The 27,819-nt window shown below is 39.1% G+C and overlaps 1 long non-coding RNA gene across 2 annotated transcripts in view; it reads left to right on the forward strand.

Moving 5' to 3' along the window:
- The first annotated feature begins 473 nt into the window (after window positions 1–473).
- The window catches only part of LOC125637856 (uncharacterized), a 223,932-nt gene continuing 196,586 nt past the window's right edge, over window positions 474–27,819 (forward strand). Inside the window, exon 1 of one of the 2 annotated variants that reach the window (XR_012668805.1) lies at window positions 474–746. This is a non-coding gene — a long non-coding RNA (uncharacterized LOC125637856). The remainder of the gene's footprint in view (window positions 747–27,819) is intronic. The other variant, XR_007357093.2, reaches the window with a different exon arrangement.

Here is a 27,819-nt window from a genome sequence, read left to right on the forward strand (position 1 = left end):
AAAGGAGAGGCGACTGTGCAGTGTGAAAACCTCATCATTTCTTCTGTAGGAGAGTGTATTGCAGCTAGCTACAAACCTCATATTCACAAGGCAAACAAAGCATCATTTTTTAATGACTCTTCTGAATACATTTTTGCAGCAGCTTGCCTAGACCTGCTTGTCATAATGGTTTCTTCAAACGCTTTCTAAAGCCTGTGATGTTCAAGGCCCTAGCCTTCCCCCTCTCTTGCTTGTTTTTTATGTGTCACAGTTGTCAACTAAAATAGAGCACCTAGCCTTTGTTTCAAGATGGTACCTGATCAATATCATCAATCCGTCTCCCTCTCTCTCCCTCTCTCTCTCTCTCTCTCTCGCACTCTCTCTCTCTACAGCTGTATCCATTTCCTCCTGGCAAAAAGGGACTTTATGAATAAATGATACTGAAATGCTGAGGGTTCAGATACTAAATAATGAATTTCACCACCAAAAACACAACAACTTCTCCAATCATAAAATACCGCTCCTTCCATATTGATTGTGCTTTGGCAACTAGATGCAGTGCCAGGCATCACTCTGCAAGGTGTTTAAAAAGAAAAACAGGTTTACCCAGGATTTATCATGTGTGGAAAAATGTAATATCTAAGTAGGCTGTCTGCTAATGTCTGGCATAATGTTTCTTCATAATGGTTAACCCTTTTGCAGGGAGTGGAATAATGCAAAGAGTGCCTCTCTCTCTAGATGGGAACTTTGCTTCATGGGACATTACAGTAAGTGTGTCATCTATTCTGTGCTGTTCTACGGGTACTAGCTTAAAATGATAATGCAAAACTCCTTTTATTTTTTTTTTAAAACAGCTGTATACAGGGAATAGCGTATACTACAGCAGGACTGGATCCTAGGTCAGAAAACCTGCAATTGCTGTTCATCCTAATATGGCTGGGTGCTGGGTTTGTGGCTCACTCACTGTTGCATGCAGTGGGTCAAGGTTTCGGAGCATTTGTTGTCTGCTCAAATGTGACTTGCTTTCCTATTTCCCTCATGAATGGTCTCTGCTGGCGCATTTCTGATGTGCAAAGAATGCCAGTATCTGCTATCTGAGAGATGGCTGGGGTCAGAGGGGGGTAGATTCATGGCATGTGATTGGCAAAACCTGCCTTCTATCAAGTTGGAGGCTAACTTTTTTGACTGAAATGTTCTATGTCTGCCTATAAATTTGCTTTACTGCCTATTAATGTCAGAGAAGTTTCATTTGTAATTAGGTGAAATGAGTAGACTTTGTTTTATGAGGAATGCTGCATGTCCCACCTACAAGTTATATATATATAATATCCATAGTTCAGATTATCAGGGAATGAGGTCACTCAAGTGAAAAGTTGAAGTTAGCATTTTTAAAGCAATGTTAGTGTTTGGATCTATCTGGCAAAATTGCAATTAATTTTGATGTTGCAGAAATATTTTAAAGTAGCCAAGTAAGAATGTAGGACAAATCATATTTGTTCTTCATTTTAAGGAAAATATCCATCAGTAAAAACTTGGTAGCTCTTATTTCTTTGTCAGAGGTAATGCCTAATATTGAGATGCTTACCTGCTTATCCAAATGATGCATATATATTTTTATATCTCCATTTATTTATTTATTTCAACTTATTTTAAGGGAAAAAATCAGGCATTAATTTAGAGCTACTGATGCACTGAAATGGAGGATTATATTTGAGTTATTAGTTGCTTCAATCTCCTGCCCACAAATAATTGATGAGTTTCTATTAAAGATTGACAAGCTAGCAGACTGCAAAGCATTTTTACTAGAAAATGTACCATGGATAGCAAATATGCATTATACCTTTTATACAATTGCTATATATTAACAGTTTTAGAATTGAGCTTTTTGTTCCATATAGACTTATTGATTGGCATTTGGCTAGGAAGGCTAAATTCCATATTGTGTAAAAAAAAAAAAAAAAAAAAAACCCACACATCACACCAAAAACCATCCCCAGTCATTTTTCATAATGTGTTCTCATTGACTATTCCATGTTTGAGGATTCTATTTATCTCCTTACATCTGGTTCGGGTTTGGACTAACTACCAGACATTAAAAATATCAGAACTTGTTTACCCAACAATTAAAGTGCCAAGTAACGTTATCCAATCACTTGGAGCAGGCTTATAAGTGCAGTAGTTTCTCATCAGCATTGCATCTATGGAAGCAGATAGTTAAAACTCTCACTAATGAAAACTGTGATTCTGCTCTTGTAGAAGGTTATACATTCTGAAAATAACAGCAGCTAACAACAGTTAAGTGTGAAACAGACATTGTCATTCATAAAGAAAAAATATTAATCAGTAAAAAATAAAAGTTCCAAGTTTTATTAATCACATATTCCCCTATAATCCTATATACTTAGAAAGGTTTCTTACTAGTAATACCAAATCGTCTCCAACTTACTAATTTGCTGGAAACTTATTTACTTTGTTAGTTTAGCCATTTTGCTTCCTTGTGGCAGGTTGAAGAAATAATGTACTTACATTTCACTCCCTGTTTTCTGTTGTTTTCAATATACTTTTTTAGTACTGTCCTAATAGGCTATTGAGGTGAAACAGCATTTCAGTGGAAAGAGAAAGAGACAGAGCTCAGTATTTTTAGATTTCAAATGTTCTTGAAAAGCCTGATATTTTCCTAACCAATATACAGTAAGTGCATCTGTTCATTTCTTCTTAGTGTATGATTTCACCTTCAAAACTCTGCAGATAGGCAATAAATTATAGTTAACTTAGAAACATACTTGATTAAATGTATCTGCAAGTAGCTTAATTTTACAGCTTTGTATTATTTACAGTATATTATAGTGAAATGTTAATAATTTCCATAATTTTCTGGTAGACGTATTATTTTAAAAACACTACAGTATAGTACATTTTGTATCCAGGCATTTCTTTCAGTGTGTATGCTCTGAGATAATCCTATCCAACAAACATTTTAATGTGCTAGCCAATGCATAGAGGGACAAGTTCAATGGCATATATCCTTTCAAACTAATAGATTGTCTACACAGAAATATCTATATATAACCCGAATAAAAAGTTTCTGCATCTGAAAACTCCAGCCTCTAGATAAACAGATGTGTACATATTTTTTGGCTCATGTATTAAACCTCAAAACATGTTGTATACTAAGATTTTGTTTACCCATATGGATTCAATATTTGTTACCGTCAATTATTGGAAAACAAAATTAAAATGGCTCAGTTACATACTACTTACATAACAAATAAAAACATAAGCTCAAGGATTTTAGAAACATAGAAAGTATATTATAAAAAAACAATAGAATACCAACACGAGGAAATATCTTTGTTATGTACAGTTTTACTGGCTACATATCTTAGCTTCATTTTGTATTTATGAATATATTTTCAGTAGAAGGATAAATAGGTGAAAATAGTTCACTACCATATGATTTGTTTTATCCTTAGGCATCGCCTGGGGTTACTGATACAGCCATGGCTCTCAGTACCAAAAAGTGAAATGTGCAACAATGAAAATTTTATTAAAACGTATGTTAACCCATTACAGTATGTTCATTTTCAATTCTTTGTAAGAAAGCATGATGTATCATTTTGTGTTTGTCATTTTTTTTTTAAAAAAAGAGATGAGTCAAGTAGAGGAGCAAATTTAATGGGGGAATTTTATGGGAAACATTATACAAATGGCAGCGTGTGCAATTCCTATTATTAAAATAATTTGTCATTGTATGAAAAAAATGGTATAAATTTCAAGAAAGAGTCTACTTTAGTTATCTGCCCTTTTTTAATGACAGCGGCTTTTGTGCAGTAAAGACAGACATGATTTCAGGCAAAGCCCATTTCAGACCAGAATTTCTGAGAGCCCTATTAATGTTTCATGCTAATCAAGGAGAGTGGGAAATAGAGCTGACAGGTGCTTTCTACTCTGCTTATTCCTGTCTTACTACATTACACATTACTAGCTAAAAAAGGGCCTATATGGTTCCTTTCCAGTGCATGTAGTGACAAGGGCAGGAATAAAATGGTTCTCGTCTTAAGTTTATAGTTGTTTTCCTTACTGGCTCACCTGATGACATCCGTGGTTATATGGGTGCAATGATTATTAATAAAACTATTTTACTTCAAACTATGACCTCACCAGGACACTGACATTTTTGACCACCACACTCCAAGAGCAGTGACAGCTGCACATTTCAAGAGGCAAGGTAAAGTCCAGTTGGGATGCTTGTTTTAACAGTACATACTGTTTATCTTTCATAAACAACAGAGAAAAAGATGTAAATCACTCTGAGATTTTTTTTTAGATTAAGGGGGAAGTACAGTGAAAAACAAAAATAAAGTCTTCATGAGAGAGAGAGAGCAGAGTGTGTGTATGTTTTCTCAGTTAAAGAGTGCACCAACTTCTGAGAACAAAATGGCTGCTGAGCCCTGTAGACAGATTGCTTTTTGAAATGTTACAGTAGACATAGGTTTCATAGCTACATACCACTAAGCTGCTGAAGAGTTGCTTTGCGATGGTAGCCATGGAAAAGGGAGTTTAATCCTCCACTGTAATTCATTGGTTATGCCTTGGGTGCTGCAGCAAATCAAATTAATTAAAGTCACCCTAGTTGTACACAGCTTATACAGCAGCTATTTGTCATATTTAAATTGTAGTAAAAGTTTAAAATAAAAATAAAAAAGTTGTTGTTTTAATAACTCAGAATAAAATTTGAAAACTTCTGCATCTCTTAAGCCTTGTCTCTAGGAGAAAAGTTGCACTGGTTTAACTAAATTGATTTTAAATCAATCTTGCTAAACTGGTGCAAATTCCTAATGTAGATACACTTAAACTGATTTAACTCTCACTTAATTTGGTTTAGCTTGTTGGTAAATTACCAAATTAAGATAACCCAAATAAAACATGATTTAAACTAGTTTAAGTGCATCTACATTAAGGATTTGCACCAGTTTAGCTGGATTGATTTAATTTTCTATCATATAATAATAAGACCTAGCTCTTATCTGGAACTTTGCATCAAAAGTTCTCAAAGTGCTGTACAAAAGAGGCAAGTATTACTATCCTCATTTTACAGATGGGGAAGCTAAGGCCTACATTTATTAAGAGGACTTGAACTGTAAGATTAAAATAGTTTCCCCAATATAACTGGTGGAACTAAGGCTAATTTTGTGTAAAACGAAAAGTGAGGATGCCACCAATTTTTCATCAAACAAATAACTCATATTTTTTAGCTTTGTTTTTTTAAAAAAAAAAATTACATTGATCTGTCTGCATGTAGAATGATAATCTATATTGACACATGCTACAGAGTGTGAAACCCTGCTCCCTCTACTCATGTGAATTGTCCCATTGGCTTAAAAGGGATTTCTTGTGTGAGTAAGGTGAGAAGGATGTGGCTTAAAAGACCAGAAGCTTTGTAGCCATATTGTCATTTATGTTGTACTAAACATTCTATATTTTAAAATCATTCCTTATTATGCCTGCTTTTTACACTATCTTTTTTTAAAATGCATTTAGAGATGCTATGAAATGTTACCTTCAGCTTTGTGTACTGTGAAGCTGCCATTTTCTGACAGCATCTATGCACATGGTACCTGTAGGTGGCATATGGTGCCTTTGGGAGAGGATAAAGTATTATTATATTGCACTTTCATATAGCAAGAGTTAGGTCACAAAAATCCCCCAATCAGAAGCACAAGCCACAGAGCTATATACTGCACTACAAAGACACAAAAACTATTAATTGTAACTGCAAATGAGAACTGCATCAGAGTTGGTTGCAAAAAAATTTCCATAAGGCCACTTTCTTTTCTACACATCCATACAGGGCAGTTGCAATTCCACAAGATTCAACTCAGGAGCTTCCCTTTGTATTCCTGCATCATGCAGAGGTGGGAAGAGGGTTTGCCACATTCACTCATGGATTTCACTCTCCAAACGCCCTGGGCACTCTCAGATTACTATTTCCCCTGTGGGCCCCTCCCTGCCCCAAACACCTTACTGCACTTGGGCAGCACAGGTTTTGCAAGAGCTGTGCTGTCAGGAGCTCCCTTGACCTGCAGCTGCCCTAGAGCTTGCCCTGGAGGGTGGTTCCATGGGACAGAGGGCCAAGCTTGTTTAGTATATTGTTTGGGTTTGGCCCACAAATTTGAGGGAAAGAGAATCCATCAGAGCTGGTATAATGCGCCCTCCCCATTATATAACTCCCCTAGCCAGTTCATCTATTTTTGGCTTCCCCCCACTTGTGGAAGCAGAGGGTATCATGGGGCCCAGAGACCCTACACTCTAGAAAATGCTTATTATAATACACCATGAAAAAGTATATGCCGAGTGTGGAAATCAACAGAAACTATGTGTATTATAGATTAGCTTGTTTTAGTGTTGCAGGTACTCCAGAAGGTGGTTAACATGATCAAACAGCTTTTTCATAGTTCCCATGCCCTCTTTCTTTCCCTCAATGGAAAACAGTCTGAAGGAAGGGCCCCTTTATCTAGTGAACAGATCGAAACTCCAGAACTCACAGATGATTCCACTGCTGTAATTATTTTTTCCTTTATTTATTTAGTGGTGCTGAGAATCAAACTGTATTCTCTTTAAAGCACCGACCCACTTTCTTTCTTTCTTTCTTTCTTTCTTTCTTTCTTTCTTTCTTTCTTTCTTTCTTTCTCAGCCAAGAAAGCAAGAAAGAAAAAGTGTATGCGTGTGTTTTGGGAGGTATTTGTTTTCTTAGCATGGACACCGAGACTTGAATGAACTCTTACAAAGCTCAACCCAGAGTATGCCAAAAAACATAGAACTAAAGATATAACTACTTTTCATTTAGAGACTTCAGGTCAGATCCCGTAAGGTGTTGTGTAACAACTAGGATCTGATAAGTGACCTCAACTTCCATCTAGAAGTAACAGTTATTACTTCCATCACAACAAAATGAAGTGTAAGTTTCATAAAATTTTACCAATAGAAGGAATGTTGCCATCAAGTGTGCTAACTCCGTATTCTGCAGTTCACAATTATGAAAACTGGACATCATATTCCAAAACTAAACAGCTGCAAGCCTCATATTTTAGATTAGACCAAATCATGGACTCAGTGCACAACCTGAAGGTCAGATTCTGATTTCGGTTACACCAGTGTAAATCTGGAGCAATACCATTGATTTGAGTGTATTTGCTCCAGTTTTACATCAATGAATCTGAGAGAAGAATCTGTGCTTGGGGAAATAGGTTGTGCATAGAAGAGTTCCCTCTGGGTTGGAGGGGAAGGCATAAGTCTGTGGAATGCTGAGACAACCATTCCACAGACACTATTTCAGCCACAGAATTGTGTTCCAAGTTGCACTGTAGGGAGAGATCCCTTGTGCAGGATGCCTGTCATTTGACACCCAACCCACAGCAGAACGGTACCATTTCTACTACATTCTTTGTCCATTATTATAATTTATTTTTGTACTTCAGTACTGCCTAGAGGCCTCATTCAAGATTGGAGGCCCATTGTCTTAAGTGCTATACATACACATATTAAGACATAGTGTCTACCTGAAGAGCTTGTGATCTAAACAGACAAAGGGTAAGATGGAAAACAGAGATACAGAGAGGTGAAGCAACTTACTCAAGTTCAAACAGCTGATCAGTGTCAGGGCTGGAAATAAAACACCAGTCTTCTGAGTCCCATTCTTCTGCCTTATATACAATAGCACATGGCCATAAAGAAACAGGCTAGTGTCATATTAAACCAAGCAAGAAGCTAAGGAATTCTATCTATGGCAGTGAGCTCTGAGTAACACTTTAAATTTAAATTAACAGGACCAAACTCTCCTCTCATTTATACCAATGAAGCTCTATTGACTTCAATGGAGCTAGCTTTGCTGTAACTGAGAGAAGAATTTGGCCCAGCATCTGTAATAAATCATTAATGAGCATGTAGTAAGATAAGTTTTAATGATTAATTAACAATGTATTTTTTGGCAAAAAGTATTCTTAACATGCCCTAACGTATCAAGTGATAATTACAATATTAAAAGCCCACTGATTAAAGCAATTAATTTTATGCTTAATTTATTTACTAATTAAGCTTTAATATATGTATAGTTAAGTAATTGCTAATGAGTATTTTACATTGGCTAAACAGGACTGGCATTAATTACATGGGAAACACTATAAAATGATTCTTCCACTGATTATATGAAAAATTCAGCCTTCTTTGTTGTTTTTAAAGTGCATTACTTGCTCCTACATTTTTTTCTATTCTTTGATCAGGATATTGATTACAAATGAAGTTTTCTAGACAGCATTAAAGGACAATTTTTTCAAATGATATAACACAATATGGTCTCTAATATTTGCAGCCATGTTTGCATAAAAGCAACAGTCCTCATGCATTTTAAGCTAAATTCTGCAGTTCTTACTCAGTTTCTATTCAGATCACACAGCGGCAAAACTCCCGCTGATGTCAATGGGAGTTGGCCTGAGAAAGGACCTCAGTTTTCGGTTCTTCATTTGTAGCTGGCACTTTTGGCTACCCAGTGGGGCTGTGTTGTAATATCATATTCCTTCTCTTCGTTCAAATATCTCTTTCAGATGGGCAATAATGTTTTGATGAGTATGCTAGGGATGGATATTTCATTAGTAAATGAGATGTAGAGTCCTTGAATTACAGAAGGTTTTATTGACACTGGTCTTGGCCTTGAGCGTCTTACCTCCTTATATGGGCAAAACTCCAGTTAATGGGAGTTTTGCCAGAGTGGGGCACAGAGGATTAGGACCACCTTTTTCAACATACGTGGCTCACATAGGCCCAAATCCAGAAGTCCTTATTCAGGAAAACTCCTACTGATTTTTGATAGTTTGCCTGAATAACAACTGAGCTCCCTGACATTCCTGCCTCTGGCATGGAGTGTGCCAAGGTGAAGAACACAAGAATTGCAACCCTCTAATGTGCACCCTGCTCAAGGTTCCAGGACATGCACACTCCCTCCTTTTCTAGCCCTTTCACAACCTCTTTGGGTCTCATATTACTCTAAAGGGGAAGGAGTAAGTGGAGCCATAATCCAGTCCCCACCCCAGTTCTTCAGAGCAGGCCTGGTGCACCACTGGGAATAGGTTGCGTTATTCTATTACATTGTACATCTTAGGGTTTGTTCTGGCCTCCCTCACTCTCTCTTCATATTCATATGGAATATAATCATGGAATATTTATGAAGAATCTGAGCAGCTCCCAAATACCTAAAAACAAAAATAGCAATAACATACTGCAAATCATTTGTGAGAGGAAGCTCCGTACTGTAAGGAGGATTATGTGCATGTTTATTCCTCCCTCCTCCTCCTCCAAACCATTAAAGAGCAAGTGAGCAAGCTGCCTTATGCATTGCCTTTTGCAGACACTGCTGACACCTGTGGGAGTTCCAGGACTAGCTAGCCAGTCCAAACTTTTTGGAGACTAGGAGTAAGGAGATAAAGTGAGATCTGAGTGGGAAGGTCTCTCTCCTATTTTACCTTATTGTTTGGTCACTAGTCCCACGTTTGGGTGTATCCCCAGGGCATCCCAGGGTTTTCTAGGGTTGAAATCTCAGGACCTGCCCCCTTAACTTTCCCCACACCTGTGGCTGTATCATCTGACCTCTCTACTTTCTATCTCTTGTGTGTATGTATGGAATTAAATGAATGCACTGAGGTAGCCTAATTAAATGGGGGAGGGGTCATCGGGGGTCTGGGATGCATGTAAACTGGCCAAAATGCATTCCTTCTGTGCATTGGGGAAACGGGAGATGGGCTGGTCTTGATGAAGAACAAGCTCTTCATGAACTGTCTGTGCTCTATGTAGATCCAGAATTGAGAGTAATGGCAAATGAACACAAGGGATCAAACCTCAAACACAGTGTATAACCCTGTCCTGTATGGATTGTATCTATTTCTGACTGATACCTGAGAGGTCTGACTTTTCGTTGTATGTTAGTAACAATTCTGTAGCTTGTCATGCCAATAAAGTCTCATTGAATTGAATTGTGAGGCTCCACACTACCTTTCTCAGGACCGGATATAATAGATATAATCTAGTGAGTCTGTAAGTATGGACTTTAGGATTTGGTCCACACAGTGATATAAGTTATAGTATAAATAAATGACTCCATAGCATAATAAGCCATTACTTATATATACTTAAAAGGTACCTATGAACTTATATCACACAATATTCCCCTAGGAAACATGGATTTAAGGAATGGCATAATAAATTATAAAGAAGCGAGTTAAAGATGAACAGATGAAAATTTGTTATTCTTTGTAGGGGTCTAAGGCCATGTCTATATAGGGTGCTAACCCTCCCATTTTGGCCGGAAGTCTACTGGAATTGGCATCAATCTCCCAGTGACTATTGAAAGCAATCCGGGAGATTTTAATAGGTACAGTACAATTAATGACATTATGTCATGTTGGAAGAAAAACTCCCAGAATAGCTTCAATCAGAGTTGGCAACCCTATGTCTACACTTACCAGTAGATCAGCACTGCTGCAATGGATGCAGCGGGTGTTGATTTAGCAGGTCTAGTGAAGACCCGCAAAATCAAAGGCAGAAAGCTCTCTGGTCAACTCTGGTACTCCACCTCTTCAAAAAGAGTACGGTAAGTCGATGGGAGAGTGTCTTCCATCGACGCACCATGGTTTAGACACTGCGGTAAGTCAACCTTAGCTACGTCGACTCCAGTTATGTTATTCATAACTTAGGTCGACTTACTGCAGTAGTGTAGACAAGGCCTAAGAGTGAGACAAAGTACATAGTTGTTATTTTAACATGCAGTTAGCCAAATATCCTCACAAAGGAATTGATCCAATGATAAGCTGAATGGCTCCAACTCCTGTTGAAGGTAGCAGGTATTGTGGGCACTCAGCACTGTCAAAGATTGAAGCTTGAGATACTGAATAATGTAAGGAGACCTCTTAGAACTGGAGATGGGTCCAGATCAGCATTTCAGATATGAAGAATCCTGATTTTTGGAGTGTTTGAAATCCAGATGTAGATCCAGATCTGAATTTTGTAGCTTGAACCCATGTCTACTTAGAATAATGGGATATGGAATTACTATTATTTTATTGCTCTTTCTGAACACTAAAGGCCCAATCCCACAAAGGCCTGGTGAGCTCCCTCAACTACCATTGACTACTAAAGGAGTCTGGCCTGATTAAAGTCTAAAAAGACTGCAGGGTTGAATCTTAGCTGAAAGACCACATTTTCCCCAGAGTAACAGAAGGAAATGAATGTAGTCCAGACTGACCCTTCTTGTGGTAAAACCTGTTGAAGGATGGTAAGAGGAGGGAAATTCCATAAGGAAAATTTCTCCCTAATTGTTCCATCCAGGGACAGAGGCCTCTTCCCTCCCTGCATAATGTGCTGAGGGTTCAGTCCACAAAGCTGGAGCATATGAGCTATCTGTGTGGATTCTGGGAATGAATGAGCTATGCTCCTAATCCTCCCCTCAAGAGCATGCAAAGACTCTAAATTAGTGCCTAAACTCACCCCTTTCTGGGGTTTGGCTTGATTTGTAACTCAAAAAAAATAACACAGCATGCTGCAAAAACCTCAGCCTGACCTTCCTCCGTGAGGTTGGTTGCCCCTTGCTCCCTAATTTCCTCTTCCCAGGGAGCCACTCCCACCCCCAGGGGAATTGACAATCTCCACGTACCTCAATGAGTCTGTGGAACTTCTGCAGCTTCCTACAGGGTTTTTACATCTGCTAACAGGATGGGGGAACATAAGAGACCCACTACAAGGAAAACCCCCAAGAAATCCCATGCTGAGGCCCTTTGTCTCAATCTTCTCATCCCATTCCTAGACAGCATGGCTCCCATGGTGGTTCCATACTTCAGAGCGTCTCAGTGGAACAGGTCAGACAGCCCTCAGGTAGTGTGTTACCTTTTCCAGATAAGCTTTGCTGGATTTGCAGTGGTATAAATGACGGGATTTTTTTTAAAAAAAAACAAACACTCAGATTAGAGAACACAGAAGCAGTGACTAGTATGTACAGTAAATGTTACTCTCATGGACATCTTTTTAAAAAATTGAATTTTCATAGCAGACCATTTAAAACACACAATGCTCAAACTGAAACTGGGTGCTTACGAGACAAATTATACCGAACAAAATATGTTAAAATATTGGGCCAAATCTTGAAGTCCCTACTTAATTTTTTCACTCAGACAAGCCTCCTTTTGACTTCAGAGTGAGATTTTCCTCAGTAAGGTGTGAGTAAGCGCTAAGTAAGGACTATAGGATTTGGAGCATAGAAAACTGAAGGTTAAGCCACAGGCACCTTGGAAAGGCTGTTGAGCCCATCAGGCCCAAAGAGCTTCTGGTTCTTTCTTCCTGCTGCCCCACCAGGAGAACTAAGTGCAATGTTGCTGGCAACATTTTGCTCTCTGACCTGCACAGCCTATTATGCAGTTGTGCATTCTCAGTGATAGTGGGAGTCCTGTGCATAGGATGAATTGCAGTGTGGATAAAGGGCCAAACTTTGGTGGCCAAGTATGCACAGACATATACCAACAAACCTGCAGGATGGAAGTTTCCTCCCTGATTCTGGATACCAACTCAAAACCCATGGAGAAACTATTCTTCCAGTGACTTCCACAACAGAAGTCACGGAGTAGCACTGTATTCTAGAGTGGATTCTAGGGTTCAGAAAGTAGTTCACACATTTGCACCCACTGACCGCACAACAGGAACTACTCACCAGTCATGTACAGAACAACACACAACTAATAGGAATGACCAATGTAGGGACAGGCTGTTGACATTCAGAACATGGGCATATAATAACGCTGCTTTATCTGGGTATGTGTGTGCTTGTTTCGGAGACCGTTATTCAGAGAGACAATATCTGGCCAAAGAAATCTGCAGTGTGGGTAGGAAATAAAGTTTGTTTGAATTATTTTCTTCATATTCACAACTGATCTTTCGTGGTACGAAAGATCATCTTTATTATTATTCCCCCTTTTGCTATGTGTTCTGCAAACATACAGCACCAAATTTCCATTGACTTCAATGGGGCCAGGACTTCAGCCATACTGTGAGAAAGTTCTTGTCCAAAAGAGCTTACAATTGAAATAGGAAAGGCAAACAAATGGGGTACGAGGGGAAATAGAGGCACAGGACAGTGAAGTGACTTGCTAAAGTCAGTGGCAGAGCCAGAAATAAAACCCAGGGCCTTTGACTCCCAGTCCAGTGCCCCCTCCACTAGGACACACTGCATTCTAAAATTACTTCTATGAACTCTGAGCCCAAGAAAATCAACGCTAGAGGTAACTGCATTGCCTTCAAGTAAGTTATGGCTCACCAGGGATGCAACTGGCCTTAGCATGTTTGTTATTTAACTGTGCTATAAATGCTTTAAAATATGTTGCCCCCAAAGTATCAGAACGACTGCATGTTGGTATTGGAAGTCACCACTAATGCTCAGATAGCAATATTATTTAATTTATTTCCTGAAAAGAGACGTCTGTTGATATGGTACTGTCAACTCTTTTAGTTTGTCTCATCCTAAAGATACTCAGGGAGCATGGGTCAGTCGTTCAGTTTATAATCCAAATAGATATGTCTTTGCTAAACAGCTCTATTGTCTTTCTGCCTTCTATTTTGGTAACTAAGTAGCATCATAAATATTGGATTATGAAAGCCAGGGATCTTGAAGACCAGAAGCTACACTTAACATGTTATTTCCACATCATTTTTTTCGCCCTCCTCTAGTTTTAACTGTGGCTGCCAGCAGTTCTTAAGGGGATGTTTTAATGTTTAAGTTTTCACCGATTTAATAATTTTATTTGTTAGCTGCTAATGGATGGATTTAAAGGCTTTATGTTCACACCCAACATTTTTATTGCCAGGCTGATTTAAATACATTAGCTAAACAGCCCCTTGTTAACTTCTTATATAAAAAGGCAACACTGTAAGCAACCAAATATTTTACTTATATTGACTGATTTACCAGTCGTTATTGGCTTCAGAAGGGGTCAGCGCCAGACCTATATTCCCAAAGGCAAGACAGGCGTTCTCTCTTTCAGCAGAGGCAGAATTTTTTTCTTCCCTGCCAATTTCCCCACTGATCTTGTGCAGTAAAGTGTGCTTGTCAAGGAAAATGTCAACCAAGTTTAAAAAGAATAGTCTGAGTAAAACTAAAAAGTAAATTATTTAAGTAGAGTTGTAGTTGAAACTTGAAAGAATTCTGTTTGGTGGTTTTCTTTACATCATTCTGCCAATGGAGGAAGAACTCTGGATTTCTAACTAGTGAGGCTCTGTCATAAGTAGGGCTGACAGTTCACATTGAAAATTCTGTTTTCTTCTTTCCCAGGAAAGCAAGTCAAAGTTAAACCAACAAACTATTGTTGGCAAGTACCTTACCTTTGTTTTCTGCTCTTTTATAAAATTGGCCATTTGGGTTTTTTAGGTTGCTTGTAAATGGGTTTCTAGAATTTAGGACTTCAGTTTAAGCACTTTGTACTATGTCATTTTAAAAACAGTAGGTGTCCTTTACAGAATTGCTGGGTTTGAAGCAAGTAGGATTCTGAGCCAAATGCTTACAGACAATGATAAATAGAGGGAAAAAAACACTGTAGTTTATTGATCAGTAAATGTAGCCTTCAGAAACCTAAATAACCTCCCCCACAAATACTTAGGTATGAGCTGACCCAAGATGATTATATGAACACTCCACTGCTCTGTTGGGTCTATGGCCTTGCAACACACTGAATTTCATGGCATTTGCTTACTGACATTCTTACATGCAGGATTTCACTGAAATTCATTGAAATCCAGACTCTTGCAAATTAGAGTTATAATGTTTCACAAAGATTACTAATTTACTGTATCACTATTTATTACAGCGTTCTGTGTATGCAGAGCTCCATGTCCATACATCTTTTTCTACATATCTATATATACATAACCCCTATTCTCCTACTAATTGACTTATCAGTATATACTACAGGATATGCATGACCAGTTCATTAAGGTTAATTTGTTCAAAAATATTAGAAGCATTAATTTCTGGCTCATAGCTAATGGCTGCTCCAAGCCAGTGTCTTGTTTCATCATTAGTGTCAGCTAGATTATAATTCACACCCAACTGTTTTTACACTATCTAATAGAATCAATTGATGCAATGGTTGACAAGATGCTGTTTTGCATTTTGTCATCTCACTAATGCACATGGCTTGAAGGCATTGGCATCCATAATGTGGGCCAGTTTTTGTACAAGGCACGGAATAGGCTGAAGCTGCAAGGGCCATTTTCATAAAATATTAATGAAATTGAAAAATACACTGGGGTTGAAGGCTTGTCTGCTAAATGTAAGGTAAAATCTATTCTGTTCTGCTTTCTGATGACTGTAATTAGCAGCCCTAATTAAAAATTCAAACCTTGTGTATATTTGAAAGCATGAATCTTAGCTCTCATAGTGTTTATTTCCTTTACAAAGTATTTTATTTTACAACACTAATTGAACAGGATCCTTCCTAGTCTGACAGCCACAGCTGGCTGGAGCCAGTTTATTTATCCAGTCTCTCTAGACTACTTCCTTTTGTAAGCAATAAAACATCTTTAAAAACATGTATATGCTCTCTATGAGCCATTAACTCTGTGTCATCCAGTGCAAGGCTGGCCAGCCACACATGCATTGTTGTTTCCTTCACTTAAAAGTGACCTCTTTGAAAAGGCAGCTTTTTTTTCCTTTCAGATCGTCAATATTTAATATGGATTTACTTACATTAAATGACCACCTTTCTTAAGAAGAATTAGCCCAATTCTGACATTATTTATGAACAGCATATGCCGTGCAACAAAATGGAAAGGCTCATCCGTGAACACCCATTAGTTCTGGTAGAAAAATCTACTTTTTATCATCACTTTGTGGAGTTATTCTGAAATTTGTGGTCCAGACGCTGGAGCCTCGCTAGGGAATGCGTGACGGCAACCCAAGTCCAAATTGATTATAATCACATTACTTTGTGAAAGCCAAAGCATGGTATAAGATACAGGCCACCAGAGTATAATACAACAATTGTACTGTGAATGGGTTAAGTTTTACTGCTGTATTTCCTATTTTCATTGTTGCCATAAGAAAGGATCTGCACTATATCATTTACTGTTTTCCTTTCCATCTTTGTGCAAGAAGACATTGGAATTTGAATAGCCAGTTTAATCTCCAAAAACTAGGGCTACTCCAGCCTAGCTTTTCCTCCAATACCCTCCATTTTTTGATTGAGTGATCCTTCTACTTCTTCATCACAGGTTGCTCAGGCCATAATGAGTGGGGAGAAGGTGAATGGAAAATAAACAGAATTAGAGAACGTTTTGAAGCAACATAGCTTGGTAATTGCTTTCATGGTTTGCACGAAAAATTTAAATTCTGATGATACGTCGTCCTGCTTGTGACAAAGGGTTTGATCTTGCAATTCTTGCTCAGAACTGACTTCAGTGAGAGTTTTGCCAGAGTAAAGAGGTCGGGATCAGGTTCAAAGATTGTACAAAGAACACGAAATGGTGAAAATTTAAGATATCCTCATTGCAATCCCAACATTGTAATCCTGTGATCCTCCATAGATATTAAGATTGAAGCTCTAAAATTCACATGCCAAGCCATGAAGTTTGGCACCAATTTATAATGAAGGAGTATCATTGCTCATTAACCCAAGTGTTTTAAAATAAGTGAAACATTGCTATAGGATATGCTATAATAATAAATAAACAGCAATAGTCTAAGAGAAGTTTTACTAGTGTCTGATCCTACACTGGGCAGAGAATCCTCTTACTACATCCTTACATTGACTTCAATGCCTTGCAGGTGGTATATGCATTATGTGGGAGGGATTTTAAAGTGCACTAACATGTTGCGCATTAATTGGTCTGTGTAGACCCTGCTGGAGTGTACTAAAAGTTCCCTAGTATGCTTTAATATAGAACTATTTGAAACAGCACTACTTGGAGGTAAATTACAGTAAACTGAATTAAAGTCACTTTAAATCTGAATCAAAATATCTGCAGAGGGCTTAATGCAGTTTACCTAATCCACTTTAAATTCATACCTTTAGTTAATTCAGATCAATGTTCCTGAGTGTCCCTGTGTAGACAAGCCCTCAGATCAATTCACATAATTTTTTTGTTCACCCCAGTTCCCTCCCTCCTGTCTGTGTCTGTACCATGTCTAATTTAGATAAGAGCCATACCTAATGCTTGGCATTTATATTAAGATTTTCCATTCATAGATGTCAAAGCACTTTACAAAGGAGGATAAGTACCATTAGCCCCATTATACAGATGGAGAAACTAAGGTTCAAAGAAATTGAGTGGCCAAGATTGCAAAGAATAACCACAACAGAAAAAGACTTGCCATGTCTATGTAAAGCATGGTAGTAATAATCATAATTGGAGATGATTAGAGGGCAGGAAGAGTGAACTCTTCCCTATATCTGGTTAATACCCTAGACAGCTTTCCCCCAACAAGGGAAGTTCTATCCCTTTCAGGGCCACGCTCCTGATGTACACCAGGCATGAGAACAAACTAAACCTCTTACCCCCCACCTCAGTCGTATACACTTCTCAGTGCTCAGGAAATAACAGCAACCTTTCAAAGACCCAGTCATTCAATGTGTCAGTCAACGATGTACACCCAGAACTCCATAATAGAACCTAATTTATACTTTACCAAAAAGTAAAGTCGTGGTAAACAGCAAGCAAAAATTAAACATGGTGGGCCAAATTCTGCTCCTAATTCCTGGAGTAAGGGAGAGCAGTCTTCTTCTTTCATATGGCGATAGTGGAAAAATGAAAGCAATGGCATGACTACTGTTGGATCTTAAGGTCTCTTATCCAGTCCAAAGCAGAGGGGGTAGCCATATGTATGGCTGCAACACTTCCAGGATAAGCATGGATTGGACAATTGTCCCTGATGTGTCCGACAGTTTGCACCAGGTCACAGATGCAGTTCAGTGGTTCTCTCACTTTCCACTATAGAAAAATGTCACTGTGGACAGTTTGGCTAAAACTTGACTCTCGTATTTCAAAAGGTGCCCTCAATTCAGCATGCAGAGGTAAAGTCCCATCCCAACTATAACATTCAGGAACTTTACTTACTATTAATTATTAATTAATTATTTGTATTATGGTCATACCTAGGTGCTCCAGTCATGGACCAGGATCCCATTGTGCTAGGCTCTGTACAAATACAGAACAAAAAGACAGTTCCTGCCTCAAAGATCTTACAATCTATAAACCTGTTTAAACATATTTACTAATTGTTGTTTAGCAGAGGGATTAGCTTCCTCTGCAGAATTCCACTACAATTGCTTTTTATATTTTATTGCCAAGTGATAGTGACACATTTACTTTATCATTTAGTTTAAAGCTTAATTTGATTTTCTTTATTCTAGTGATTTGAGAAATAGAAATACATAGGGAAAAACAACAATACTATGCTGTCTCCTACAGATAATCTTTTTGGACCACATTTTCAGCACACAAGGTTAATTTTAAATACAGTAATAAGCACAGAGCAAAGTATTTCTCAATTAAAGTCAAAATGAGAGGCATAGTGAAACCCACTGGAGCAGCAAGCTCAAGACAAAGTGGTTTAAATTTAAAATGCTGTGGTTCAAAATGATGAAATTTAATATTTCTATAACATTTTCTCTCACGACTTAGAATTTCTGATGCAGACAATTGACAATGGAGTGAACTTACACCTGCATTAATGGACTCTGCATAATTGTAGATTTAAAAGGGTGGCTTGGCTGACAATGAGGAAAAATAGAGGAGAAGACTAGGAATAGACTGTGGTTTCTAAATTATGGTTCAAAGATTAAGGCAACTACTCTACAGGTAAAGAGTCATAAATGGATATGGTTTTGTACTCCTTTATTTATTTCCTTCCCTCCCCTCAAGCAGCCAAACCCAAGGCATTTCCCTTCCACAACAGTGATACTATCCCCAGCTCCTGCTCCTCCTCCTCTTTCCCAGCAGTTGTATTATCCCCAGATAGATTCAGAGCTAAGGTGGGGAGAGGCATTGAGTGGTATTAGCAGTCCACCATTACCCTCACCATTTCCCGTACTAATGGGACTATGATCATTAATGTTTTTGTTTTAGTGCCTTTCTGTCTCCAACCGGCTACCACAGTTAACAACTTTTACATGTGTCTGGCCCACAACACAGTGGGCAAAGAATGCTAGTCACGGGCACAGAGAACTTGTGATGGAATCAGGACTGAACTGACGGCCTACCTAACACAATGGGGAATGATGGCAGCAATTCAGTGCTGATCCCTTCCCCACCACACATTTCAAGATGTTGCTTCTGGAATGTTTGGAACTTATGGCCAGCATATGGGGGTGGATGAGAGAAGATCCATGGGACATTCGTATGCTGTCTTGTAATATGCTGTGGAGAGAAGGTGAAAAATACATCCCTCCCCTCTCTGTGATCCACGTGGCAATGGCAAAGAAGGGACTGGATCATTTCCTGCTCCTATCCAGACTGCATGGGTGGGAGTGGTAGGACTGGAAAAAATCTTTACATCACAACACTCCAGCCATGTGTTTCTCTCTCACACATATATTTTCACATTGAGATAGGTACATTCACCACAGAAAACTCCCACAAAAGCTAGACTATTTGAAAGCAGGAATTCCCTGGCTCTCTAATACTTTCACATTCCCTAACCTAGTCCTGATGGTTTGCAAGATATGAGGCCTTAAACTAGTAACTGTCTGGGGGCTGAATATTGCCTGGGCTGGTCTTCAGGCCTGTGGTCATTTGAGGTAACAGGGGCAGGAGGCGTATTTTCATGTTTTGGAAGTGGGCAGAGGAGAAAGAAACATTTGTTTAGCTTATTTAAAACAAAAAACAAAAAAACTGGTGGCTGTTTGAAGCCACTCAGAAGTTAGCAATATTACTTAGAATAAATCCCAGTCAGTGTGGATTAATGGACGGAGCACAGGTTCACAAAGCAGAGTGTTTGCATGTGGATAGATAGATGTTCCCTCGGTGGTGATAATACCAAAAGCAATGTAATAAGTTATATTTGTCACATGTCTTTAGCTGCCTCCCCTGCACTCTTTTCTCAGACCACCTCTGCTTGGTCTAACATTCTCAACCTCTGAGCGGCAACAAACAGCTGCCATTAAAAAAAAAAAAACACCTGCTGCCAAAATGTTTCATTCTTTCCTCCTCATATCAAGAAGCTCTCCCCCCCTCAAATTAGTGACCCCCTCCAGGCTGGACATGGAACCTGTGTACTATTGGAAAAGGGAAATGCCTAGCTTTCAAATGGGACCTGGACCACTTGTTGGAAGTACTGGAAGGTGTCAAGATAACAGGCCTATTACTATACATGGAAAAGCTATTTTGGTCATTTTTGGTGGTTTCTAAAACTGAACAGTTATAATTCTCTCTCTTAGCTAAATACAAGAACCCAGCAGCAGGAGTGCTGTGCTGCACTGCTGATGAATTCTTCCCTAAAACCAACACAGCCAGCCCTAGGAAGATCACCCTGGTGAAGCAGAAGATCCTTCTCAGGAAGCGCACAGCCAGAAGAGCATTCCCATGCCAAGCCCTGCCCTGCTGCCTGCAAAGAGGGCATGACTCAAATAAAGGGGGCATTGGCTGGAGCTTTCCTGTGCCGCAGTGATCCCTCTCCCTATCAGTCCCTTGGGGACACTGGTAACCTACATAACTGTGAGCAGCCCTGTATACAGCTAGCTTAGGACCTAGAGACAGCTGAGGCCATTTTTGTACCACCCCTTCTGAGTCGTTTTGTGTGCTCCCAGTGAAGCCACGGAACCAAATGAAGTCCAACTTCAGGCGGAGGGCTATGAAACATAGTGTTTTTAAAACTCCCTAAAACATTGCTAACATCATTTTCTGAGATACAGAGTTTCTGATGGCATGCCATGGCATAAGCGTTCCACCGGCACTTGCATTGATTCACTGTTGGCTTTGCTACCATAATACTTATGCCAATCAAACTTTATTATCCTCCTTCCTTCTCCTCTTCCCCGTAATTATCCCCAAACTTTCCCCTTATTCCAGTAGTTTTACTACTCCCAAACTTCATACACTGTATTTGTATACTATCCTTCAGACTTTTCCCTTTCCCACTCATCCTTTCTAAAATTCCTATCTTTTATAGAGTTTTCATACTCCACACTGTATAACTACATCAAAAAATCTATACTAAAAGAACTTTAAAGTTGCAAAGTCAAGCTCTTAAAAGTTAGGAAATTCCAGAATTAATTTAGCCCTCTTTTGTGTACACATTATTCATAGATTCCAGGGCCGAAAGGGACCATTATGATCATCTAGTCCAACCTCCTTTATAACACAGGTCATAGAACTTCCCCAAAATGATTCCTAGACCCTATCTTTTAGAAAAACATCCAATCTCAATTTACAACTTGCCAGTGATGGAGAATCACCACAACTCCCAATAAATGGTTCCAATGGTTAACCACTCTCACTGTTAAAAATGGTTGCCTTATTTCAAGTCTGAATCTGTCTAGTTTCAACGTCCAGCCACTGGCACATATGATACCTTTCTCGGCTAGGGTTGAAGAGATCATTATTAAATATTTGTTCCCCATATAGGTATTTATAGACTGTCATGAAGTCACCCTTAACCTTCTCTTTGTTAAGTTAATTGATTGAGCTCCTTGCGTCTATCACTATAGGGCAGGTTTTCTAGTCCTTTTAATCATTCTTATGGTTCTTCTCTGAACCCTCTCCATTTTATCAACATCCATCTTGAATTGTGGACATGAGAACAGAACTCAGCATGCTAGCAACAGTTGCACCAGTGCCAAATATAAAAATAAAATAACCTTTCTACTCCTACACCAGATTCTCTGGTTTATGCATATTGCCCTTTCAGCCAGAGCATTACACTGGGAGCTCATGTTCAGCTGATTATCCACTATAACTCCCAAATCACAGTCACTGCTTCCAGGATAAGGTCCCCCACTGTGTAAGTGTGGCCTACATTCTTTGTTCCTAGATATATACTTTTACATTAAGCTGTTTTAAAACACACATTTTTAACCCACACCCAGTTGACCAAGAGATCCAGGTCACTCTGTATTACTGACCTGTCTGCTTCATTATTTACTACTTCCCCTATTTCTGTGTCATCTTCAAACTTTAGCAGTAATGATTTTATGTTTTCTTCCAGGTCATTGATAAAAATGTTAAATAGCTTAGGGCCAAGAAACTCTCTCTGCAGGACCCCACTGGAAACACACCTGCTTGATGATGATTCCCTTTTTACAATTACACTTTGAGACCTATCAACTAGCCAGCTTTTAATCTATTTAATGTGTGGCATGTTAATTTCATATCATTCTAGTTTTTTAATCAAAATGTTGGGCAGTTCCAAGTCAAACGCCTTACGGAAGTCTAAGTGTATTACATCAACACTATTACCTTTTCCACCAAAATTTGTAATCTCGTCAAAAAAAGATATCAAGTTAGTTTGACAGGATCTATTTCCATAAACTCATGTTGACTGGCATTAATTATATTATCCTCCTTATAATCCTCATCAAATCATATATCAGCTGCTCCAGTATGTTGCCAAGGGTTCAAGTCAGACTGACAGGTCTATAATTACCCAGCTCATCCTATTTACCGTTTTAATACTGGCACATTAGCTTTCTTCTAGTCTTCTGGAACTTCCCTAGTGTTCCAAGACAACATCAATGGTCCAGTGAGCTCCTCAGATAGCTCTTTTAAAACACTTGAAAGCAAATGATCTGGGACTGCTGATTTTAAAATGTCTAACTTTAGTAGCTGCTGTTTAGTATCCTCCTGAGACACAAGTGGAATGGAAAGAGTGTTATCAGCATCATATGAGGACACTACATTATCTGTTTATTCCCAAATACAGAACTGAAATATTTATTGAAGAATTCTGTCTTTTCTGCATTATTATTGATAATTCTAACATTTCTATCTAGCAATGGACCAATACCATCGTCAGGCTTCTTTTTGTTCCTAATATATTTAAAATTCCTTCTTATTATTCTTAACACTGTTGGCCCTATATTTCTCCTTGCGTCCCTTTGCTTTCCTTATCAGTTTTCTACCGTTCATAGAATCATAGGATTAGAAGGGACTGCAATGGTCATCTAGTCTCACCCCATGCCAGGATGCAGGATTTGTTGTGTCTAAATAATCCAAGACAGATGGCTATCCAGCCTCCTTTTGAAAATCTCCAGTGAAGAAGCTTCCACAGCCTCCCCAAGCAGTCTGTTTCAGTGACCTACTGTTCTTACAGTTAGACTTAAAAGTGGCAATTCTTTAACAAAAAGACTTCATAAAAGGACTCCAACAAGAAACTGCAGAACTGGAATTAATTTGCAAACTGGACACCATCAAATTAGGCCTGAATAAAGACTGGGAGTGGATGAGTCACTACAAGAACAAAAAAAACCCTAATTTCCCCATTCTAATTTGCCCCTAATGTTACTCACACCTTCTTGTTAGCTGTTTGAAATGAGCCACCCTTATTACCACTACAAAAGTGAATTTTCATCCTGTTGATAACAGCTCACTTTAATTGATTTGTCTCGACCCCCCACTGGGTAAGGCAACTCCCATCTTTTCATGAACTGCTATTTATATCTTCCCACTGTATTTTCCACTCCATGCATTGAAGAAGTGGGTTTTAGCCCACGAAAGCTTATGCCCAAATAAATTTGTTAGTCTATAGGTGCCACAAGTACTCCTCCAAATTTTTCCAGAGATTTAATCTAATCCTGTAGTTTGAACCCATTGCCTTTTGTCCTGCCCTCTGTGGCAAAAGAAAATAACTTTTCTGCATCTTTTTATGGCAGCCTTTCAAGTATTTGAAGACTGCTTTCATATCCCCCCTTAATCTTCTCTTTTCCAAACTCAACATACCCAGTTCCTTCAGCCTTTGCTCATATGACTTGTATTCCATCCCTTTGATCATCTTTGTCACGTCTACATCCTTTCTATACATTGGTGACCAAAATTGGACACAGTACTCCAGCTGAGGCCCAATCAGTGCTGAGTAGAGCCATCTCCTGTGATTTGCACACTACGCCTCTGTTAATGCAACCTAAAATTGCATTTGCTTTGTTTGCAACAGCATCTCATTGCTGACTCATGTTGCAGTTGTGATCCACCACAACTGCCGGATCCTGCTAAGCCTGTTTTCCCCCATTCTGCATTTGTGCATTTGGTCTTTCTTCCCTAAGTGTAGCACCTTACATTTCTCTTGGTTGAATTTCATTTTGTTGTCTATACCAATTTATCAAGATCCCTCTGAATTTTAAGCTCTATCATCCAAAGTGATGGTACTAACTGCCCCGAGCTTTGTGTTATCTGCAAATTTGATCAGTATGACATCCAGGTCATTAATAAAAATGTTAAGCAACACTGGACCTAGAACAGATCCCTGTGAAACCCCACTTGAGACCTCCCTCCAATCCAACATCATTCCATTAATAGTTATTCTTTTGCAGTTCTTAACCAATGATGTATCCAGTTAATGGTAGTTGTGTCAAGCCTGCATTTCTCCAGGTTACTTAACAGAATGTCATATGGCGCTGTGTCAAAAGCTTTGCTGAAGTTGAAGTACATTATGTCTACTGCATACCCCAATCCACCAAATAATGAGCTGTAGCTCACGAAAGCTTATGCTCAAATAAATTGGTTAGTCTCTAAGGTGCCACAAGTACTCCTTTTCTTTCTGTCAAAGAAGGATAAATTGGAGAGAGTCCAGCGAAGGGCAACAAAAATGATTAGGGGACTGGAACACATGAGTTATGAGGAGAGGCTGAGGGAGCTGGGATTGTTTAGCCTGCAGAAGAGAAGAATGAGGGGGGATTTGATAGCTGCTTTCAACTACCTGAAAGGGGGTTCCAAAGAGGATGGCTCTAGACTGTTCTCAATGGTAGCAGATGACAGAACGAGGAGTAATGGTCTCAAGTTGCAGTGGGGGAGGTTTAGATTGGATATTAGGAAAAACTTTTTCACTAAGAGGGTGGTGAAACACTGGAATGCGTTACCTAGGGAGGTGGTAGAATCTCCTTCCTTAGAGGTTTTTAAGGTCAGGCTTGACAAAGCCCTGGCTGGGATGATTTAACTGGGAATTGGTCCTGCTTTGAGCAGGGGGTTGGACTAGATGACCTTCTGGGGTCCCTTCCAACCCTGATATTCTATGATTCTATGATTCTAAGGAATTCAAGCTTCTTTAGCATGATTTGTTCTTGGTAAATCCATGATGGCTGCTAGTGATTACCCCTTCATTCTCCAGGTATTCGCAAATTGAATGTTTTATACACTGCTATAGTAGCTTCCCAGGTATCTAAGTCAGGATGACTGGTCTATAATTCCCTGGCTCCTTGTTTTCCCCCCGCTTTAAAGATGGGCACTATGTTAGTACTTGGCCAGTCTTCTGGGACTTCTCCTGTCATCCATGACTTTGTGAACATTGTTGACAGTGGCTCTGAGATTTTTTCAGCTAATTCCTTCAGTACTCTCAGGTGAATAGCATCTGGCCCCATTGATTTGAATTCATTCAAATTGGTCAGAAGATCTGACGTTCTATACTTATCCCAATCTGCATCCCTTCCCCTTTATTGTCTATAGTAACTTCACTAGTCATCCAGTCACATGTTTTTTTGTGTGAAAAGACTGAAGCAAAGTAGGCATTGAGCAGCTCTGTCTTCCTATCCTCTTCCATTACCAGCTCACCTCCATTGAGCAGCGGACCCGTACCGTCCTTGATCTTTCTTTTTTGTCTGACATATTTGAAGAACCCCTTCCTGTTGTTTCTAAAATTTCTTGACAGCTGTAACTCATTTTTTGCCTTGGCTTTCCTGATTTTGTCCCTACACGCTCATGCTACCCATGTATACTTCTTTGGTGACATACCCCTCCTTCCATTTCCTATTTGTATCTCTTTTGGTTTCTAGATAGCTAAAAATCTCATTGTGCAGCCACATTGGCCTCTTGTGGCTCTTCTTATCTTTCCTCTGCATCGGAATAGCTTGATGCTGAACTTCTAGTATTACATCTTTTCAGAACTGCCAGCCCCCTTCCGCTCCTTTTCTTGCTAATTGGTCTTTCCATGGGACCTTGCCTACTATTTCTCTGAGTCGGTTGAAATTCGCCTTTCCGAAGTCCAGTGTCCTTGTTTTGCTTGTTCCTAGCTTCTGACTTATATTCATTACTATCAACTTCCTCTTCCACTTTTTATATATTATGTTTTAATTTTAATAGCTGCTTTCACTTCTCTCTAAACCAGGCCATTTTTTCCAGTCAATACAGCCTTATCAACTGTGGGATTGTCACTTTGGGGCGGGGGCATTTAATAAAGTTTTCTAAAACAATTATCAATCATCATTCACATTTTCTGATTAAACTCTTCCTCGCAGATGATTTGGCTCATAATTGTTTTCAGGTTTGTGACATTTGTGAAATTGACACAGTCTTTAAATTGCAAGATTCTGCCCATGTCCTCTCCCCTGCTTCTGCCCCATTCTGCCTCCCATCTTCTTTACTGCTATGCTCCACCCTCCTTCTGCTCCTGCTGCTGTCCTCCCTCCTGGCTTCTGCTTCTAACCCTCTTCACCCCAGACTCCTATTCTAGTTTCCCCTGAACTCCTACCCCTATCCTCCACACGACATCTCTTACTTCTCTTTGTCATGCTCCTGCATTTGAGTCAGGTTGCCTCTTCTTTTCCCTCCACACTGCCTGGGTTCCAATAAGGGGAGCAGCAAGAGCATAAGAGACAGTCACCCTGCTCTCAGTTCTAACACAGAATTTCTCCCTTCCCTCAGCACTTATAGCATCTATCATCCTTTCCATTGGTTGTTCTAGTCATTCTCTTTTTCTTTAAAAAATGAAGGCAAAAAGACCAAACATATTGTAGTGTAACATGTTCCCTAAGAACCTGACCAATTTGGAGGAGTTTAAGGAAAAGACACTTGATCTTCTTGCTTTTAATAAAATATAAAAATAAAGTCCATCGAGCAAAGTAAAGCACCAGAAAATAGTGTTTTGGGCTCCATGAAGCTTGAAAAAATAAAAAGAATTAACATGTAAAGTAACCTAGTTGCATAGGGTTCCAGATATCATATTAGCCGGCATGCATTTTTACAGAACATAGGACTCATTGTTCTCTCTGTATATCCTTCCCTCTCTTTTCCCCATGTTTTCTTTCTCTCTTTTGCACTCCCCATCACCCTTCCCCTCCACCCCACACCTCCTTTTGTCTTTTATGGATTTTGATTGATAAGAATTTTAATGGCACACAGCCAACCTTAACATACCAGCTGGGGTTTGAATCGCTGGTACTTGGATGTATATGGATATGTTAAAATGCATCATTTTGTGATAGATCAGCTTCCCGGTTGCTTAGTGTATTATGTGACTTGATTGTATTGTTTGTCTGTTCAGACTGTATACTCCATGGGCTAAGATTGTATCTTATTTTCTCTTGTGCCATGCTCACTGCTAGTTTCCAAAGTGTCTGCATATCTGTTACTTGAGCACGCACATGCAAATAACATTTCTCCTTGTTCCGCCTTACACTTTGGCCCCAGACCTGCGAGAGCCCTTCTTATGGGCACAGAGGGCTGTCTGTGAGGAGCAGCTTGCAGCATCTGGGCCTGAATTCTTTTGAGCAGCTAGTGTATTAAATGAATCCAGGGACCCTATTCTCCTGCTGTAAGTGATGAATAACTCTCATTGAAGTCAATAGGAGTTACTCATATCCTGTGAGGAGAAAACAGGGCCAAAGCTCTCTAAAATGA

The sequence above is a fragment of the Caretta caretta genome, chromosome 1 (assembly GCF_965140235.1).
Source record: "Caretta caretta isolate rCarCar2 chromosome 1, rCarCar1.hap1, whole genome shotgun sequence".
NCBI classification, from domain to species: Eukaryota; Metazoa; Chordata; order Testudines; family Cheloniidae; genus Caretta; species Caretta caretta.